A 21,770-nucleotide genomic window follows, 5' to 3' on the forward strand; every position below is an offset into this window, starting at 1 on the left:
CCAAAATGGTGTTTCTGCAGATAGGTTTCAAATTATGGAGGTTTCCTAACAATATACATTAGGAGTACACTGAATTGTCTTGTACTTCAATAACAGATAAATCTCTGCATGAAACTCCTTTTGCATTGTTATGCTGGTCCTGATTTGAATTGGCGTGTTTGTTTTGCTGTTCACCAAGAATTTTGTACATAATAGCGGTTTAGAAAGTAGGAAATAAAAACGAAAAGCATTAATAGTCATACGACGTCACCGCATTAGATACAAATACGTAGGAAGAAGAATACGTAACGAGTTTATGTAAATATTACTGTACTGTAATGGATTTGCATTTACTAAACAAAAATAAAGAATTTAGCCAACAGCTTAAGACGACATACCGCTTTAGCAGTGTCTGCAGCACTTGTGTATGACTTAGGAACAAGCCTCAAAAGGGAAAAATAATTTAAGCAGTATTTATTTTCTGTCAGCCGGACGCTCGACCAGGAATAGGGCATTTGCTCCTACAACATGCACTATCGAAACACGTCTTAGAACCAACGTCACACGATTACTCAGCTTATACCTTTCAGCTATTTCGTACACTTCTGAAATTAACTGAAAGACGCGACTAGATATCTCACAGCATGAGAGAAAACCCGTGAGGGATAAGACTCCTATTTCGAGTCCAGGGCGGGCTCACAGTTTCAATCACTCAGGAAGTTTCCAAATCCCCTCTTAAGAACGAAAGATTATTTTAGATAACTAATTCTAATAATAGAAGTAGCACAAGATGCGATGTAATAGCGAATAAAAGCGTTTAACCTGAAAGTGTGAAATTTGACTTCGATCAGTGATGATCGTCTTCACATCTCGGTACTATTTTCCATTTCACTTTACGAAGTCTTTTGATTCTGTCGTGAGCCAGATATGGAAACAGTTTCACAAACTGCAACATAGTCGAGGGCAGAAACAATGTTACATAAAATATAGAATTTGTTTCTTTTCTTAGCTATCGTGTTGCAGCTTGCGAAACTAGTTCTCTGTAAACTTAGGGGAGAAAAGAGTACTAAATCTAAAAATGCTCTTCAGTGAACCCAATCAGTAGCCGGAGCACAAATACACTACTGGCCAATAAAACTGCTACACCAAGAAGAAATACAGATGATGAACGGGTATTCAAAAAATGGTTCAAATGGCTCTGAGAACTATGGGACTTAACATCTTAGGTCATCAGGCCCCTAGAACTTAGAACTAGTTAAACCTAACTAACCTAAGGACATCACACACATCCATGCCCGAGGCAGGATTCGAACCTGCGACCGTAGCAGTCGCGCGGTTCCGGACTGCGCGCCTAGAACCGCGAGACCACCGCGGCCGGCTGAACGGGTATTCATTGGACAAATATGTTATACTAGAACTGACATGTGATTACATTTACACGCAATTTGGGTGCATAGATCCTGAGAAATCACTACCCAGAACAATCACCTCTGGCCGTAATAACGGCCTTGATACGCCTGGGCATTGAGTCAGAGCTTGGATGACGTGTACAGGTACAGCTGCCCTGCAGCTTCAACACGATACCACAGTTCATCAAGACTTGGCTGGCGTATCGTGACTAGCCAGTTGCTCGGCCACCATTGACCAGACGTTTTCAATTGGTGAGAGATCTGAAGAATGTGCTGGCCAGGGCAGCAGTCGAAAATTTTCTGTATCCAGAAAGCCCCGTACAGAACCTGCAACACGCGGTCGTGCGTTATCCTGCTGAAATACAGGGTTTCGCAGGGATCGAATGAAGGGTAGAGCCACGGGTAGTAACAAATCTGAAATTTAACGATCACTGTTCAAAATGCCGTCAATGTGAACAAAAGCTGACCGAGACGTGTAACCAATGGCACCCCATACCATCACGCCGGGTGATACGCCAGTATGGCGATGACGAATACACGCTTCCAATGTGCGTTCACCGCGATGTCGATAAACACGGATGCGACCATCAGGATGCTGTAAACATAATCTGTATTCATCCAGAAAAATGACGTTTTGCCATTCGTGCACCCAGGTTCGTACACCATCGCAGGCGCTCCTGCCTGTGATGCAGCGTCAATGGTAACCGCGTCCGTGGTCTCCGAGCTGATAGTCCTTGCTGCTGCAAACGTCGTCGGACTGTTCGTGCAGATGGTTGTTGTCTTGCAAACGTCCCCATCTGTTGACTCAGGGATCGAGACGTGGCTGCACGGTCCGTTACAGCCATGCGGATAAGATGCCTGTCGCCTCGACTGCTAGTGATACGAGGCCGTTGGGATCCAGCACGGCGTTCCATATTACCCTCCTGAACCCACCGATTCCATATTCTGCTAACAGTCATTGGATCTCGAGCAACGTGAGCAGCAATGTCGCGATACGATAAACCGCAATCGCGATAGGCTACAATCCGACCTTTATCAAAGTCGGAAACATGATGGTACACATTTCTCCTCCTTAAACGAGGCATCACAACAACGTTTCACCAGGCAACGCCGCTCAACTACTGTTTGTCTATGAGAAATCGGTTGGAAACTTTCCTCATGCGAGCACGTTGTAGGTGTCGCCACCGGCGCCAACCGTGCGTGAATGCTCTGGAAAGCTAATCATTTGCATATCGCAGCATCTTCTTGCTGTCGGTTAAATTTCGCGTCTGTAGCAAGTGATCTTCGTGGTGTAGCAATTTTAATGGCCAGTAGTGTACGTTTTTATGCTTACAGACCGGAATAATACAAACAAATTTTAAACACATAGAGTTGAGTACTGTATATTGCAGGCCCGCCCCTCGGTGCTTCCCCGAGGCCCATTAAACGTAACACGTGTTTCGTGAAGTACCGCTGATGTTCCGACAAACGGAGCGCCGTAGACTGCGCTAATGGTTATCTGAGTAACATCCCCCGGAATCCCAGCGGCACACGTTTTGCAGTGCCGCTGCTAAACAATTCTAAACTCTTCACATCGTGCATTAAACATTCCTCGCGGCCCGGCTGCGCCGCACCTTTGCCGCGCACGGGCGCATGGGAGCCGCGGCATTAGGCCGGCCGACTTAAGCCCGACTTCCCCGCAGACACCAGCACTCGCCCTGAAGTGCTCCGGGTCCGCCCTAATCCTGCAATCCACTTACGCAACCGGTTTCAATGGGAGGAGTGGAGGGGGGCGAGGGGGGCGGTCTTTCCGCGGAAAGCTGCGTCTGCTACTCGGAAATAATAATTACCCGCAAAGCCCTGGTCGTTGCCTGTTGTGAAATAGCGCATCATGTGAGGAGAGAACGAAGGTAATACGAATATGAATATTTAGGGAAATGCAGATTGATCCGACGTGTCCGTGTTATGTTAATAAGATCATTAAGCGTCACACACAAACGTCGTATTGGGTCAATAATATTTCTGGTGAAATATAAGCTGTCTCCAAAAGGTTTAACACACTTCACAGGACTATATCTTCTATGTAAATGAGCAGAAACTCGTGATGAATTTAAAATTACCCATTTTAACTGACTATTTCTCCGTTTCTTGGTAGAAGAACGTTACAAGAAATTAAAAGTACTGTACTGCTTATTTTATACAGGTTTAATTTATTGTTTTAACCGGTTTTCTGCCTACAAGGCTATAACAGACCTGCACCTTCGGTTATTAAGGTTTTCAAATGACACTTGGACCTAATGCTCCCTTTTGTTTGGGGAGGAGATCCATGCCAAAGAATAATCAAAATCCTGATAGGAGCAGATACTAGAATGAAATTTTCACTCTACAGCGGAGTGTGCGCTGATATGGAACTTCCTGCCAGATTAATACTGGCCGAATTAAAGCTGTGAGGACGGGGCGTGAGTCGTGCTTGGGTAGCTCAGTTGATAGAGCACTTGCCCGCGAAAGGCAAAGGACCCGAGTTCGAGTCTCGGTCCGGCACACAGTTTCAATCTGCTAGGAAGTTTCAAGAGCAGCTACAGTTATAACCGAATGTGCCGGACAGAGACTCGAACTTGGGACCTTTGCATTTCGCGGGAAAGTGCTCTACCAACTGAGAAACATCCCCCAGGCTGTGGCTAGGCCATGTCTCCGCAATATCCTTTCTTCCAGGAGTGCTAGTTCTGCAAGGTTCGCAGGAGAGCTTATGTGAAGTTTGGAAGGTAGGAGACGAGGTACTGGCCGAATTAAAGCTGTGAGGACGGGGCGTGAGTCGTGCTTGGGTAGCTCAGTTGGTAGAGCATTGCCCGCGAAAGGCAAAGGACCCGAGTTAGAGTCTCGGTCCGGCACACAGTTTCAATCTGCTAGGAAGTTTCAAGAGCAGCTACAGTTATAACCGAATGTGCCGGACAGAGACTCGAACTTGGGACCTTTGCATTTCGCGGGAAAGTGCTCTACCAACTGAGAAACATCCCCCAGGCTGTGGCTAGGCCATGTCTCCGCAATATCCTTTCTTCCAGGAGTGCTAGTTCTGCAAGGTTCGCAGGAGAGCTTCTGTGAAGTTTGGAAGGTAGGAGACGAGGTACTGGCCGAATTAAAGCTGTGAGGACGGGGCGTGAGTCGTGCTTGGGTAGCTTAGTTGGTAGAGCACTTGCCCGGGAAAGGCAAAGGACCCGAGTTCGAGTCTCGGTCCGGCACACAGTTTCAATCTGCTAGGAAGTTTCAAGAGCAGCTACAGTTATAACCGAATCCTTATCGCGCGACTACTTTCGCGTGGTAACGACCGAAAGAAATTTTGAAAAAAAAGGTAAAAACGAAAAATACTTAGTGAAATTTGGAATAAATAAACTGAATTTTGTATAATTTTAGATTGCAAAATACTTAAGAACAGTCGCTAGCTCCCAATGTGATCAAAAATTAGTGTATGATAATTGATTTTTTATTATTGACTATTACTGAGATGTAATCAGGCGAGAACGGAATCAAAAGCAGTAATTAGAGCTCAGATATGAAAACGCGGTTAATATCGTGATTTAATGTTAACCGTAAAATAATTTATGCGAAACAGTTCGCATAATGAATAACTCGGCTTTACTATTACTGGTTTTAGTAACGCAAATGTCCACAAATGTTTTCTACTATGGTAAGTTATGTCAGGAAAGTTCATAAACGTTTTTTTTTTTTTAATAGAAGGATCAGTAATTTTATATGTATATGGACTGAAGTGGCAAGGGAAAATTTGTATCAATCTCGGAAATCGAACCTGGGTCTCCTGTTCATTAGGCAGGTATGCTTGCCACAAGCCACATAGGCACAGTGCTTTACACAAATGCATGTATTACCCTGGCACACCTCACTCTTCGATCTAAATTCTCACTGTCGCCCCAGTTTGCTTTAAATTCCCCCTTACAGCTCTCCATTTTTCTGCAATATTACCTCAGCATCGAACATAAATAGAGGATCCAACCTGAAACCCAGGTTTAGGTACTTAAACAAATGAAATGACACAATTTCAGTGATGTTACTGGTCTTATACAGATATGATTTTTTATGTATATAGATTGAAGCAGTGAGTGAAAGTTTGCACCAAGGCCGGGAATCGAACGTGGGGCCCGTGCTTACTAGGCAGGTTCATTAGCCACTAAGTCACCTTGGCATAAATGTTCACTCAACTGCACGGGTTACTCTAACACGCCTTCCTCCTCTATATACATAAAAAATCATGACTGCATGAGACCAGTGAAGTCTCTGAAATTGTGTCATTTTATTTGTATAAGTAATTTTACACTGTACTGTTAAGTAATTTGCAAATGTGAGCATGTGGGGCGGCAGGTTGGAAAATTATTATGGTGGTTTAAAATTTGTTTGCATGTTGAAACACTGCATTTCCCGACTGATGCACCATATGTGGGGTGGTGGGTGGATAAATAATTGTTAAATGTTCCTATTATTTAGAATGTTAATTATGCTGTCTTTCGCCGTTCTCAACACTGGCTCTCTAACTACAATATTGGCAACCAGAAAGTGATTAGCAAACGTGAAGCCTGTAATTAGAATTCCTAGTGCCCACTTCATCTGAGAATACACTTACAGTTACAGCTTATAGCTCTGAGGAATTTAGGAGATTGTCCAGGATTTATAATCAAAAACGGTCGTGAAAAAAAACGTTCTGTATTCTGAAAGTCACAGATGAAAACAAAAGAATCCACACAATCTAACTAACAGAGCAGTTCAGAATCTAATGCGCTGATGCCACTATAACTGTCCAAATTAAATATTTAAATGAATGCTCTCCATGATTTGATGATAATGTTTCATCAAACGCCACGCTAAATAATGGTAGAATGTTTGTCCCGCGGCGGCACGTGAAAATACGACAATACGCAAACTGAAGCTAGATAATGAAAATCATCCCAGAATTGACACCTCACTCGAAAATGATTTCATGGTTACACGTATCCCGAGTAACTTAATACGGATTCCGAGGCTGTTTGTAGCAATGATACCGACGCGACGCGACTCCCGACGCAGATGGCGTGCTATTCGGCGTCTGGAGAGAACTGGGGCCTTGCTTCCTCGCGCAGCGTTCTTATACACTCCTGGAAATTGAAATAAGAACACCGTGAATTCATTGTCCCAGGAAGGGGAAACTTTATTGACACATTCCTGGGGTCAGATACATCACATGATCACACTGACAGAACCACAGGCACATAGACACAGGCAACAGAGCATGCACAATGTCGCCACTAGTACAGTGTATATCCACCTTTCGCAGCAATGCAGGCTGCTATTCTCCCATGGAGACGATCGTAGAGATGCTGGATGTAGTCCTGTGGAACGGCTTGCCATGCCATTTCCACCTGGCGCCTCAGTTGGACCAGCGTTCGTGCTGGACGTGCAGACCGCGTGAGACGACGCTTCATCCAGTCCCAAACATGCTCAATGGGGGACAGATCCGGAGATCTTGCTGGCCAGGGTAGTTGACTTACACCTTCTAGAGCACGTTGGGTGGCACGGGATACATGCGGACGTGCATTGTCCTGTTGGAACAGCAAGTTCCCTTGCCGGTCTAGGAATGGTAGAACGATGGGTTCGATGACGGTTTGGATGTACCGTGCACTATTCAGTGTCCCCTCGACGATCACCAGTGGTGTACGGCCAGTGTAGGAGATCGCTCCCCACACCATGATGCCGGGTGTTGGCCCTGTGTGCCTCGGTCGTATGCAGTCCTGATTGTGGCGCTCACCTGCACGGCGCCAAACACGCATACGACCATCATTGGCACCAAGGCAGAAGCGACTCTCATCGCTGAAGACGACACGTCTCCATTCGTCCCTCCATTCACGCCTGTCGCAACACCACTGGAGGCGGGCTGCACGATGTTGGGGCGTGAGCGGAAGACTGCCTAACGGTGTGCGGGTCCGTAGCCCAGCTTCATGGAGACGGTTGCGAATGGTCCTCGCCGATACCCCAGGAGCAACAGTGTCCCTAATTTGCTGGGAAGTGGCGGTGCGGTCCCCTACGGCACTGCGTAGGATCCTACGGTCTTGGCGTGCATCCGTGCGTCGCTGCGGTCCGGTCCCACGTCGACGGGCACGTGCACCTTCCGCCGACCACTGGCGACAACATCGATGTACTGTGGAGACCTCACGCCCCACGTGTTGAGCAATTCGGCGGTACGTCCACCCGGTCTCCCGCATGCCCACTATACGCCCTCGCTCAAAGTCCGTCAACTGCACATACGGTTCACGTCCACGCTGTCGCGGCATGCTACCAGTGTTAAAGACTGCGATGGAGCTCCGTATGCCACGGCAAACTGGCTGACACTGACGGCGGCGGTGCACAAATGCTGCGCAGCTAGCGCCATTCGACGGCCAACACCGCGGTTCCTGGTGTGTCCGCTGTGCCGTGCGTGTGATCATTGCTTGTACAGCCCTCTCGCAGTGTCCGGAGCAAGTATGGTGGGTCTGACACACCGGTGTCAATGTGTTCTTTTTTCCATTTCCAGGAGTGTATATAAAGCCGCGGTGCGGACGGCTAAGGGAACGCCTGATCAAATCGGCTCTCCCGACCAGCCGCTGGGCTAGTAATGCACCACATTAAGTTATTGAATAAATCTTAGCTTCTTTTGCTGATGGCCAATGAAGCTCTCAGTTTAAATGTGTATTCAACAACAGGTGAGTATTCATAATAAAAGTTTGACGTGGCTAAGTTAAATATTTTGGGCGAGAGAATTAATTTAATTACACTGCACGCAGTAGACGAGCTCTGAACTGGCCCTTTGGAGATATGCTATCGCTATAGTTTTATAGGTATTCAAATGAAACTTCTCACATCCTTATGGTGATAGCGGATCTCCATTCTACTTAAATATAAACATCCTAGCCTTATTTATTAGCCTACTTAATCTATATTGCTTCCTTAAGTTTTAAGACGAAAACCAGAAAATCATGAATTTCCACTAAAATTTTAATTTGTGAAACCCAAAGTATTGTTTTTATTAAATTATTATGAAAGAGGAATTTAAATTTAAATTTTTAATTCTCTAGCTCTTTTCTGTTGCGCCAATGATTTTTACAGAAAAACGTCCAAGTTTCGAAAATGGCTAAAGTTATCGAACTGATATTCAACACATGTTGTTTTAGTATTACTCCTGACATGTTAGAACCGTTTTAGGTTATTTGCTCGATTTTTAAAGTATTGCGCAACACTTATGACGTCAGAGCTAGTTACAGCGGACTGGCTGGCACACAATGGAAAAACTGATGTGAATTTACTATGGCATGAGTAGGCTGCTTCCCTACAAGCAGCGTTTGCAATGCACACATAAAACGTAAATTATTCTGAAGTAATATTTTGTCAACATTCATTTAAATTATACTTTTACTCTTTTACTAATAGTCGTTATCTTTTTCTCAGTTTTGTAAATTGCACTTTTTTATTTTAGTTACCGAAATTAAACAGACTCATTACTTTCATTATTCTACTGTTCCTTCGCTGCTGTTATTCTCGGAGTCAATAACGATGATGGGATAGGAAAGTGCTAGGTAACTGATTGAAGTGAAGTTAACAAACACTATAACAGATGCCGCACTAAACACTCTGTCACTCATATAACAAAGATACTACGCAGGCTAGCCTTGTACAATCTAAGGATGAAACTGGTCGGATCTTACTTCGACGAATTCTGCTAGTTCGATGTAAGGCATTGTATGGCAACAGGCTCCTTTTTACCGTCACTCCACATAAGAAGTTTGGGACCGCAATACTCGTCTTCAGTATTAATTTCTATAGATGACAATGTACTGTGCCCATTCACAACCACATAACATGCCTGACCATATATTAAAATTCTTCCAGTTTATTCCTTACATTTCCACGCACTGGGTCTACACTTGAGCCCTTGTCACTAGCAAATCTGTCTTTAGCGACTACTTCTGTCCGACTCCACGTTTATGCACCCAGCAACAATATTCCTTACTTAAAACGTGTTCTTTGGCTCTAGACAATAGAAAACTTCCTTGAGTAGGTCAGCCCTTTTACTAAACCATAATCAGAATGTTGTAACTATTTCGTTTCAATTAATTCCTTAACATTTAATTGTATGATAACATTAATAAAATAAGGTAGGGTACATATGACAGAAAATATATCACAGTTACATTATGCGTGGTCGTGCGGTAGCGTTCTCGCTTCCCACGCCCGGGTTCCCGGGTTCGATTCCCGGCGGGGTCAGGGATTTTCTCTGCCTCGTGATGGCCGGGTGTTGTGTGCTGTCCTTAGGTTAGTTAGGTTTAAGTAGTTCTAAGTTCTAGGGGACTTATGACCACAGCAGTTGAGTCCCATAGTGCTCAGAGCCATTTGAACCATTTTTTTAGTTACATTATGGATACAGAATAAACTGTGCGGTAAGTTTATTAGGCACTGTGTTGTTGAGTTTCAAGGCCATCATCAGAATTAGTGCTGTCAATAGTGTTTGTAAACAACATTGGAAAAGATATTACACATCTAGATCAAGGCACAAACACACAGTAAATGATGTCTTTGACAATGTGGTTATAATGCAATTTAAACTGAGCAATAAATAAATATGGAGGGAACAAACGGGATAAAGATTAACTATTAACTGCAGAACCATGCCTATGTGACAGTGTACATTAATAAAGAGACACAAAAAGAAATAAAACAAAATTATTACTTGAGAAGGCTACTTCAAGAGGTATTACACATAAAGAGTGATACAGAAACCTTTTAAAAGAAAAAATTAATAATTGTAACTAAAGAACATATGGTCTACGTAAGCAGTCTGAATAATGTAAACGTAAATGAATAAATGCAGGAAAATGAACGAATATGAGGAGGCACACACAGTAAATGTCGTATTTGACACATGATGATATTGCAATGTAAAAAAGGTAAGTAATTAAATAATACATCAATACAAAGGGAGACATGGTACTCGAAAACAGTGACTTTGTAACAGTATACATCAAATAAACAAACCAAATAAAATGAAATAAGTACCTGTTGAGATAACTGCAAGAGTTATTAAATATGGAAAGTGATACAAAAACCTCTTGAAAGAAAGAATCAGCAACTATAACTTCAGAATGTATAGAGTACATAGACAATTTCAGTAAAATAAAAGAAATCGGTGGCTATGGAAAATAAAGGAATATGAAGGAAAAGGCAGTGTGAGAAGTAACGGAAAACTGAGAGTGTTTTTTGAAGTTTAAAAAGACTGAAAGTATTAAGCGATGGTAGGTCTTTTAAGATTAGGTCTGGACTGTGGGCCTGATGTTTGTTGATTTTTGTTATTTTTACATTGTGTTTATTTAATAATGTAAACTGTTAAGTAGTTTAATGTTACTGTTGCTCCATTTCACCCCATTTATCTTTATTTATGGTCCAACCTTTTAATTTTTAAATTCCATTACCATTTCATTGTCAGGGTTCTCATTTATTATGTGCTTGTGCTTCAATCTAGATGCACAATATGTTTTCCATTGTTGTTTACAAACATTGTAAAATCCGTGACAACAATAGTCAGTTTAGGTCTCATGATAGCCTTGTAAGCCAAAAACCAGTTAACACAATAAATTAATCCTGTAGAACACAAGCAACAGAGAGCTTTTCGTTTGTTAATTAAATTACTCATTGGACTAAATGTTAATACAAGATGTTGCCTGTTACATTAACTGACATAGACACTTGGTGTGGGACTACACATTTATGTTTGGGATCAAAGTTTTGATTTATCTTTCAAAAATTTTTTTTATATTGAAAACTAATTCTGTATTGGTGTTGATCAGAGACATCTCCGCGGTGTCAGAGGGGCGTTATGGCTTTCGCAGCACATATTTCGGTGTTAATAAGGCATGACTAGCTAGTTTGAATACAATCGTTGAGATTTACAGTTCTGCATCTTCCCGTCAGCCTCAGGTGATGCCTTGTGCCAGTGACGTGGTGGAATTACGCTGACTCCCGTTGTCGAGACGGCTGGCTCGTCGCCAAGGCTGTTCCTCCAACAGTACAGTTGAAGTCTTGGAGGCTGCTGTCTAACAGTCTGCAGGTGAAGCTGTAGCAAGAGGGTTTGGGCCACACTGTTAGAGCACCCTCAGTACCACTCTGGAACATGACGATGATCTGCGATGACCCATTACGATGAACTGTACTGCCGGAAATTCTATGGTCAGCTGATTTGGCTCCACCGGACAGGTAGGCCCTTGAAACCTGGAAGTGCTTGTAGGGATGATCAGGAACAGAGGCATCAGCTGGTGCTCTAACCCAACAGTAAAGACGATGTTAGTGTGACAAGCACTTTGAGATGTACTGGTGTTGGCAGATCTTCAGTCTCCCCATTGACGATGTAGTAGGCAGTGGCCAATGCCGAGTCTCTTGAGTGGCAGGTCATGGTTACTTGGATATTCTCGTCTCAAAAACATCAAGGAAGAATGTTTACGAGAAAAGTTCAAACACCCAACAGAGGATGTCATTTTACAGTGATAACCACTCAACTGAGTGCTTCAGGACGAATGCCTAGCATCCTAATGACCAACTGAACACTGAGGTACTGCAGTATTTACGGACACAGGCGGGAGGTAATTACGTGGAGCTCTGTTCGTTAGGGCAGAATGTGGTCCACTTATTTACTAGCGAGCAGCGGTGCTCGTTCTGTGTTGTTTGATTAACGACTTGTTACAGGCTATTGGCTGCACTGTCAAGTCTCTGAAATGTGTTATTCCAGGGTAAAGCCTGTTGCTCAATGCAACAAGCGCTAACGAATGTAATCTGCCTTTCTCTCTCTCAGTTGACATTTTGCTCAAAGTGTTACTGGTATCCGGGGTGATGATGTAGCAACGTGTGGAAATGTACGCGACTGATTTACAGTGTTCGTTTTTTTTTAAAAAAAAAAAAGAAAAAAGTAAAAATCATGAACTTAAGGAAAATTTTCTTCTCCTATGTCTGCCTGCTTAGCTGGGTGGTAACGTGCTAGCCTCCCATGCAAGTGGGGCCGGGTTCGATTCCCGGCCGGGTTGGAGATTTTCTCCGCTCGGGGACTTGGTGCTGCGCAGTGTGCGATTTGTGCTTTTACCAGTGGGGGGGGATGTCTTAGGGGGCTAGTAAAATTACATATGTTACTAGCTTGGACCGTGGCGTTACCCATGGTTAAACAGTTATTTATAAATAGATGTTAATGCCGAAATTCACTATTCACACGTATGCACTGTCAGAAAAGCCATCCATTGTTATATCTTTAAAAGTACATTATACGTATAGCTTATTTACAAAATCATCTACATACAGGTATACGACGGGAATTCTAAAAGTAAAGGCACATTTGTGAAAAGCTGTACTTATTCTGATGATAGAAAACTGAAACATGCGTTATTTTTCTACGTAACCTCCCTGGACTTCAATGCAGTTTTCACGACGTTTTACGAGGTTTTTTTTTATTTCATCAGAAAATACGTTTTTCGGTTGCATCCGTGACCAATTTTGCACGACAGCAATGTCGTCTTCATCACTTTCAAATCTTCTTCCCTGTAGTGCTTCCGTTAAGGGTCCAAACATGTGACAATCACTTGGAGCCAGGTCTGGACTGTTTGGTGGATGTTCCAGCACCTCGAATCTCAACTCCTTTATTGCGTCGGCTGTCCGTTTGGCAGAATGTGGGCGAGCGTTATCTTGCTGCAGGATGACACCTCTTCACAGTTTTCCACGACGTTTGGATCTGATTGCAGGTTTTAGTTTCGTACGCAACACATCACATCCACCATACAAACAGATCTGGCTCTAAAGCCTCGTTAACGCTGGGGCGCCGTCTTGCAACATTGTGGCATGCTAGGGAAATGTGGCGTGCGTCGTCTTGAAGCATGCTACAACAGGCAACATCTTGCGGCGTATGTTGCATGCGGCAGGTTAATTTATAGCAAAGCAACACAATTTGTGCCACACGTGTGTCGGTCTTACAGTATAAAGGGTGATAAAATATCACGGCGGCGGCCTACTTGGTACTTGCACATGCAGCTAACAACGGAAATGAAAACCAAAGGAAAAGAAAACGATGGTGGAAGAGGAGAGTATTTAAAGAAGGTCCACGAAATAGTATCGTAGGAACTAGAAGCAGACGATGGTGCGTTATTTAGTAATGTGTGCTTTCGTCCCAGGCGCGTTATTCCGCGCCATACCGTTGCCAAAAGGGGTTCAAATGGTTCAAATGGCTCTGAGCACTATGGGACTTAACATCTTAGGTCATCAGTCCCCTAGAACTTAGAACTACTTAAACCAAACTAACCTAAGGACATCACACACATCCATGCCCGAGGCAGGTTCAAATGGCTCTGAGCACGATGGGACTCAACTGCTGAGGTCATTAGTCCCCTAGAACTTAGAACTAGTTAAACCTAACTAACCTAAGGACATCACAAACATCCATGCCCGAGGCAGGATTCGAACCTGCGACCGTAGCAGTCCCGCGGTTCCGGACTGCAGCGCCTAGAACCGCAAGACCACCGCGGCCTGTCAAAAAGGTAGTAAATGTTCGCACAGGTACCGGGCCGGTTACCACCCTGTGTCAGGGCCCGGGGTGGGACTTCCAGCCCCCAGCTCACCCAACTCTACGGTACGACTGCTGCGATATGACTGCCACACCACTTCCCTCGCAAGCTCGCAAGTAAACGGATGCCGCACCTTAGACGAAAGCAACAATGACAACATGAGAATGATGATTTAGTTCTAAATGTTTTGAAATGCTTAACTACTTTTTCAAAATTAATAAGCAAACGTATTAATAGTACTAATAGTAAGACTGTATTAAAAACTTTCAGTGTTCGGCTCCACAAATTTAAATTATATGTAAAGTTTTACCCACTGCGTGGGAAATAAACATCCCAGGTTGGAATGCATAAACTAAAACCAGAGGAGGGGACGGTCTGATGCAGAGGGGGGGAAATCCCCCCATCCCCCCCTGCAAATCGCACACTGGTGTTGCGTTGTCCTAATCATCATTCGCCCGATCTTGACCCAAATGAAATAAGACCTGCACCGGACGGCCGAACATCCCCGAATACGCGCCTCCCGGCCAGCGATGTCATATGTTTATTTCCATTTTTTTCTTCTCCTGCTTGCATTTACGGTGAAACTATTTTGAGAAAATGGAATAAATGTGTTCCAGAATGGAGGGAGTAACTTGCGCACTGACAGACATCAAATTAAAGTATGTAAAGAGTGTAATTATTCATGTATCATCCTGTCACGTGATGAATATGTGACAGAGATATCCAACAATGGATCAGGCAGGGAGGGACGACTGTACAAAAATTAAATTCGCTATTTTGTATTCAAAGATGAATAGAAAGGTTGAAATGCGGTTATAAAAATTCGTCGTGAATCAACAACAACGTAGTTTTGGGAACTCACAGTAAGAAATAAATAAAAAGAAACCTAAAGTTTTAGAAATGGACCACTGGACAATGTAAGCAATGAAGAAATAAGAGAAAAAAACCAGACCTATTACGGTATTACGTACAGAACAGAAAAAGACAGCTTCGACAGTTAGGGAATGCCGAAGAATGGAAAAAGGCAGATGACCAAACAGAGCACTTACATGACAGCCACCCGGAAGAAAAAAAAAGTGGAAGTCCGTGTAAAGTGTGGCTAACGGGCATCCAAGAAGCAATGGAGAAAACAGGAACAGAAGAGGATGAGGAAGAAAGATGAGATTGAGGCGTTTGGCTATTGAGATGTGCAGTGCGGCGACTGCCGTAGGACTCTCGCTAACACAAGAAGAAGAAATTTTTAATGTCTCCTCCATCAGAAGCACGAAAGGCATCCAAAACATAGCAAACTCTTTCTATAACTTAGCGAGTAGGTTCAAGAGTTACTGCACACACTGCTGCTACGCGACATCTCTGCTAGAGAGTTCTGGTACCTGCATTGAGGAGATGTGCGCTCCTGCTACGTTCTGATGCAATCATCAGCTCAGTATAAGTATGAGCTGTTGAAAATGACTGAAGATAGAAGTTAGTATAGACAACAAACAAAATATGTGTGAGCTTTGACTGATAAGCTTTCTATTCCTGTGAAGTCGGATGACTTCTTGTGAAATACGCTGTACTAAAATATGATCCTATAAACTATTATGTGTTTGTTTGATGTGCAATTGCAACGTTAGTCTTTTAACTGATGTGTTGGCTTTAAAGCTATCTGGAAGTGGGAAAGTAATTTCCTAACTCAACACCAAAGCATAAAGCTCGGCTTAGAAGAGTCAATTTTGCACAACTAGCTAGTTAGTTACCAGTTAACAGACATCTCTACAATAATAGACGAGAACTTCTGCAAAGGCACTAGTGAAACAGCTTTCCCTTGCGAAAATACGAGTTCACAGAAATCAGCTTCACAAGGTAATAGGCTTCTAAGGAGCATGACATTTGTCTTAAGCTAATTAGATACACCAGGGAAAATTAAATCTCTGTGCCCGGACAGGGATTTTAACAGTTGTCCTGGCAAACTCGTGATAAGGGCCTAACAATTGGAATCCCTTATCAGGCATGTCAACGTCTCTTTTTAATTCCAGTGAACGCCTATTTTAAGATAAAAATGAATATGAAGGAAAATAATGGCTAATTAAATACGGTCAAGGGTTCAGAAATATTCATAAAAATGGTTCAAATGGTTCAAATGGCTCTGGGCACTATGGGACTTAACATCTGTGGTCATCAGTCCCTTAGAACTTAGAATCACTTAAACCTAACTAACCTAAGGACATCACAAGCATCCATTATCCAGGATGATCATCATGTTAATTCTCGGGCCAAGCCCCGCAGCTTGGCTCCAATCAGTTCTAATGGATTCATATTGTAATGGTACAGTAGCAAAAGTAAAAATGCAGCATTTGTATGAGGTGCTCCATGCTGTGAAAAAGATTGTTTTTCATTTTTCTACTATACTTATCTACCTCTGTGGTGTAAAATAATGGACACAGTTCATATAAAGAGGATTTGAGTTTTCATTTTTGCCTTAAAAATTAAATTGTTATGTTTTATTAATTTAAACAACTTTTATGAACAGTCTTTCATAAAACATCGATAGTTAAGAATTTGTATTTGAAATGGAAACAGGAATTTCGCGGCCAGTATATAATTAGAAGCAAGAAGACGTTCATTAATCATAAAAAAAGTGATGAGTTTCATAAATACGAGATGTAGGCATTTCAAATTGAACAAGAAAAAAAATAATATTGCGGAGATTTGAACTAGTGCACGAATATCCGCATATGGTTCTTACTCAATTACGTAACTGGCTGCGCTGCACACGTTCGAAGTGGATTTATTTATCAGCTGCAGTATATAGAACGCTGGGAAAACTTGAAAGCCGATTATCTCCGTAAATTTACGAAAAACATTAAGACCAGCCTATTTCTCGGCACTTTTTAACCGTGTTCCACGCGCTTGTTTCGCTACTGAACAGAAAGTAGCCTCAGACATTTTAAGACTGCATACTGCTGTGACTGTACACGATTTTTTAAATAAAAGCTACGTAGCTAAAGCGCGATTAAGAAAAACGTTGACGGCTGTTAATACATTTGAATATCTTAAAGTTTCATTTAACGTAACTTAGTAATAAGATATCTAGTACATAAGTAGGACATACTTCCAAGAGTGCAACAACACCAGTGTACGTGTGCTACGGCTTCTGACCAATCATCGCGTTTGTGTTTGTTTACATCGGGTTTATTCTTACGATGAACGGATTATAGTCTTGGGATCATGAGTTGGAGGAACAATGAGGCGTGACCCAAGGTCACAGATGGTTGTAACTGAGGATACACTGATAGGATAATGGCACGTCACGAGCGTCCTCACGTGTTTCCCTCCTGCGGCAGTATCAAGGTGCTAGTTTTCAGGAGGATAACACTCGTCCAACCGTGGAACGTGTCCCCATAAACGTTTTGCGCGTCGTTAAGTTACTCCTGTGATCAACAAGATCCCCAGATTACTCCTGATAGCAGACGTGTGTAACCAGCTCGGATATCAACTCCATCCCATTTACAGTATATTAAAGATCAATTACAACAGTTCTCCGTCATCTTAGGAGAGTGGGTGCAACTGCCATATGATAGACTTACGAATCGCTGTCCTCATCCAGGCCAGACGGGGTGTGCGGTCGTAATGACGTTGGCTTGATTTTATAATCACTGAAATAACATCACCTACTCTCCCAACCCGTGGAGTTTTATTTCGTTTCCTCCTCCCTTTCTAGGTACTTCACCTTTTTTGGTAGTCCATATTTCATTACGGGTTCAGAAAAATCGATCTCAGTTTTATTCTCTTCTTATTTCATTGAAAATTATCATTGTTGTGGCGGAATTGCTTGCAGTGTTACATTGTGAAGCGATATTGTTATCATAATAATTGAAATTCTTTTATTTTGTTTCATTCATGGACTTGTGGACCACGCTATGCATGAAAAAGGGAATTTCACAATTATTTTGGCCTTTCTCTGTAATAAATCATCCATCGCCACGAGCATTCTCTGCAAGAGAAGCGCTATAGGTTATGGTGCGGTATACCTTTCAGATTTTCAAGACGCTCGTTCCTAAGAGAGTCAACCAATATACGGGGGTTGGAATTCTAATAGTGGCAACTATTTATTTACAGGTCGTACAAAATAGATACGTGTTTCAAAGTTTTACTGACCTTTAAAGTAGTCACCATCATTGTGTAAAACCCCGTTGGCAGTGATGTGGAAGTCGTAGGATACTCTTAGCAGTGCCAGTTGTATTGACAGTTCGAGCAGCGCGATCTATTGCCCGACATATTTGTAGCAGTTCTGAAGCGAATGCTGTGAAGTGTTCCCTTCAGGTTAGAAATCGAGTTGAACTCACGAAGGCTTAAGTCAGAGGAGTGCAGTAGGTGGTATAGTACTTCGCAGCCCCATCAGTCAAACAATTCAGTAACAGCTTGCACTGTACGGGCTTGAGCATTCTCCTGCAAAATGATGGTCAGGTACTGCAGAAATTGTCATCACTGCCGTGCGGTTAAAGGCGCTGCAGTCTGGAACCGCGAGACCGCTACGGTCGCAGGTTCGAATCCTGCCTCGGGCATGGATGTTTGTGATGTCCTTAGGTTAGTCAGGTTTAACTAGTTCTAAGTTCTAGGGGACTAATGACCTCAGCAGTTGAGTCCCATAGTGCTCAGAGCCATTTGAACCATTTGAACTTCTGTCTCTAAACTGGACATAGGTTTGTTCCAAAAATGAACAGCATAGATGGATGTATGGTTATTGTGTACCTCAAGGACTTTCGTGAATAGACGTAAGGCTTCGAAATAGGGAGATGATAAATATAAAAAGTGGTCAAAGGTTTCGGCAGAAATTACGTCAGATGAATTTCCTGCCCGAGTATGCATCAGTAGATACAACCTAACTCTGCTGGAATACGCAGGGCGCCAATGACAGAAGAATTGATAGAAGCGCCCGTTAGCTGGTCTGCGGGCCTCTCCAGGGATGTTTATGACGGCGCGCAAAAACACTGGCGGAGGGCGCATGTTATCACGTTAGTGAGCCCTGGCGGCATGTAATTAGCACTCGTAACCGAAATCTGCTTAACATTTGACATTCGGCGCTATAATCCACGTGCACTCCACGCACCAGTCACATCGATGCACACATTAACTCCATGGAGCCCACCGCTGCTGGACGCTTCGTTGGCTATTAATGAGGGTTTATAACCGTGCAACATTAATAAAGCCGCTTTTTCATTTCTCGAGGTATTTGTGTAAATTCTCCAATCGGCGATTGCGCTACAACGGATACCATTAACGCGCCGAGGTAACTGTCAATCCATTTTCGGTATTCCACGCTAGTGGGTCGGTGGGAGATTTCTCTAATTTGACATATTTTCCTAAATAGTATGCGCTTTGTATATGCCAGACTTCAGGTCCTTTCTCTACTTTCCTACTGTACAGACTTACAAACCTCAGAGTCTGAGGAAAACAATGTATAGTCAAGGCGGGAATTTAAAGAGATGGGACCTGGATAAACTGAAAGAACCAGAGGTTGTACAGAGCTTCAGGGAGAGCATAAGGCAACAATTGACAGGAATGGGGGAAAGAAATACAGCAGAAGAAGAATGGGTAGCTTTGAGGGATGAAGTAGTGAAGCCAGCAGAGGATCAAGTAGGTAAAAAGACGGGGGCTAGAAGTAGTCCGTGGGTAACAGAAGAAATATTGAATTTAATTGATGAAAGGAGAAAATATAAAAATGCAGCAAATGAAGCAGGCAAAAAGGACTACAAACGTCTCAAAAATGAGATCGACAGGGAGTGCAAAATGTCTAAGCAGGCATGGCTAGAGGACAAATGTAAAGATGTAGAGGCTTATCTCACTACGGGTAAGATAGATACAGCCTACAGGAAAATTAAAGAGACCTTTGGAGAAAAGAGAACCACCTGTATGAATATCAAGACCTCAGATGGAAACCCAGTTCTATGCAAAGAAGGGAAAGCAGAAAGATGGAAGGAGTATATAGATGGTCTATACAAGAGCGATGTACTTGAGGATAATATTATGGAAATGGAAGAGGATGTAGATGAAGATGAAATGGGGGATACGATACTGCGTGAAGAGTTTGACAGAGCACTGAAAAATCTAAGTCGAAACAAGGCCCAAGGTGTGGACAACATTCAATTAGAACTACTGACAGCCTTGAGAGAGAAAGTCCTGACAAAACTCCACCATCTGGTGAGCAATATGTTTGAGACAGGTGAAATAACTTCAGACTTCAAGGAGAATATAATAATTTCAAGCCCAAAGAAAGCAGGTGTTGACAGGTGTGAATCAGTTTAATAAGTCACGGCTGCAAAATACTAACACGAATTCTTTACAGACAAATGGAAAAACTGGTAGAAGCCGACCTTTGGGAAGATCAGTTTGGATTCCGTAGAAATGTTGGATGGAACACGTGAGGCAATACTGACCCTACGACTTATCTTAGAAGCTAGATTAAGGAAAGGCAATCTACGTTTCTAGCATTTGTAGACTTGGAGAAAGCTTTTGGGAATGTTGACTGGAATACTCTCTTTCAAATTCTGAAGGTGGCAGGAGTAAAATACAGGGAACGAAAGGCTATTTACAATTTCTACAGAAACCAGATGGCAGTTATAAGAGTCGAGAGACATGAAAGGGAAGCAGTGGTTGGGAAGGGAGTGAGACAGGGTTGTAGCCTCTCCCCGATGTTGTTCAATCTGTATATTGAGCAAGCAGTGAAGAAAACAAAAGAAAAATTCGGAGTAGGTATTAAAATCCATGGAGAAGAAATAAAAACTTTGAAGTTCGCCGATGACATTGTAATTCTTTCAGAGACAGCAAAGGACCTGGAAGAGCAGCTGAATGGAATAGCTAGTGTCTTGAAAGGAGGATATAAGATGAACATCAACAAAAACAAAACGAGGATAATGGAATGTAGTCGAATTAAGTCGGGTGATGCTGAGGGAATTAGATTAGGAAATGAGACACTTGAAGTTGTAAAGGAGTTTTGCTATTTGGGGAGCAAAATAACTGATGATGGTCGAAGTAGAGATGATATAAAATGTAGACTGGCAATGGCAAGTAAAGTGTTTCTGAAGAAGAGAAATTTGTTAACGTCGAGTATAGATTTAAGTGTCAGGAAGTCCTTTCTGAAAGTATTTGTATGGAGTGTAGCCATGAAAGGGAAGTGAAACATGGACGATAAATAGTTTGGACAAGAAGAGAATAGAAGCTTTCGAAATGTGGTGCTACAGTAGAATGCTGAAGATTATATGGGTAGATCACATAACTAATGAGGAAGTATTGAATAGGATTGGGGAGAAGAGAAGTTTGTGGCACAACTTGACTAGAAGAAGGGATCGGTTGGTAGGACATGTTCTGAGGCATCGAGGGATCACCAATTTAGTATTGGAAGGCAGCGTGGAGGGTAAAAATCGCAGAGGGCGACCAAGAGATGAATACACTAAGCAGATTCAGAGGGATGTAGGTTGCAGTAGGTCCTGGGAGATGAAGAAACTTGCACAGGATAGAGTAGCATGGAGAGCTGCATCAAACCAGTCTCAGGACTGAAGACCACAACAACAACAACAACAACAACAACAACAGTCATTCACTCCTTCTAATATGTATGTCGATGGCATTGATGTAGAGGACATGTTAGTAATCTGCTTGCAAATGCATTCGCATATAGTAAAGTGAACTCACTTGAATCAGAGCACCATTTTCAACAGAAGATATGTATTCTGAGGAAAGTGCCACGTGGACTAAAAACTGCATTATCTAGCATAAAGAACTGAAAGCTAATAGTTGTCTTACATAGAGCTCTTTAACT

The sequence above is a fragment of the Schistocerca nitens genome, chromosome 1 (assembly GCF_023898315.1).
Source record: "Schistocerca nitens isolate TAMUIC-IGC-003100 chromosome 1, iqSchNite1.1, whole genome shotgun sequence".
NCBI lineage: Eukaryota > Metazoa > Arthropoda > Insecta > Orthoptera > Acrididae > Schistocerca > Schistocerca nitens.